The sequence below is a fragment of the Bison bison genome, unplaced genomic scaffold (assembly GCF_000754665.1).
Source record: "Bison bison bison isolate TAMUID 2011002044 unplaced genomic scaffold, Bison_UMD1.0 scf7180017864390, whole genome shotgun sequence".
Classification (NCBI taxonomy): Eukaryota; Metazoa; Chordata; class Mammalia; order Artiodactyla; family Bovidae; genus Bison; species Bison bison.
This window is the reverse complement of record NW_011494962.1, coordinates 1,058,310-1,058,939: the sequence shown is the minus strand read 5'-3', so window position 1 is coordinate 1,058,939 and position 630 is coordinate 1,058,310.

The window sequence follows — 630 nt, the reverse complement described above, 5'->3', positions numbered from 1 at the left end:
CACATGTTATACTATGAACATATAATAATTTCAAAACTATAAAAATATTTTAAATAATGAATATAGAATAGATGTCAGTGAAATTCATACATTCAATACACAGTAAGATTTACAAATTTAGTTGAAAACAATTATCATTCAATTAAAAAATAAATTAAAAAATTAGTTGGATTGTGTATGGTTAATACAAAATAAACTACTGAAGAAATGGAAAATGCTAATGATTAAAAGAAAAAAACCCATATTTTTCTCTGAAAAATATTTCTGTGACTTCTGTAAACATAGCCAGAATAGTGTTCCTAAGAGTTTAGGTTTTATTCTTGGGTTCTCAAAATATCTTACTATTTCAACATTTACCTTGTAATTTGAGGAAACTTGATTTGAACAATCATCAAATAATGATAAGTTAAACAAAAACACTACTATTTATTGTTTAGTAAATACTCTGTCTTCTACATTTTCAAAATATATAATAAATCTTGTTATAGTTAAAATAACTTCTTGGCAAACTTTTTTAATATAAATGTATTTATTTTAATTGAAGTTTAATTACTTTACAATATTGTATTGGTTTTGGCATACATCAACATGAATCCACCACAAGTATACACATGTTCCCCATCCTGAACC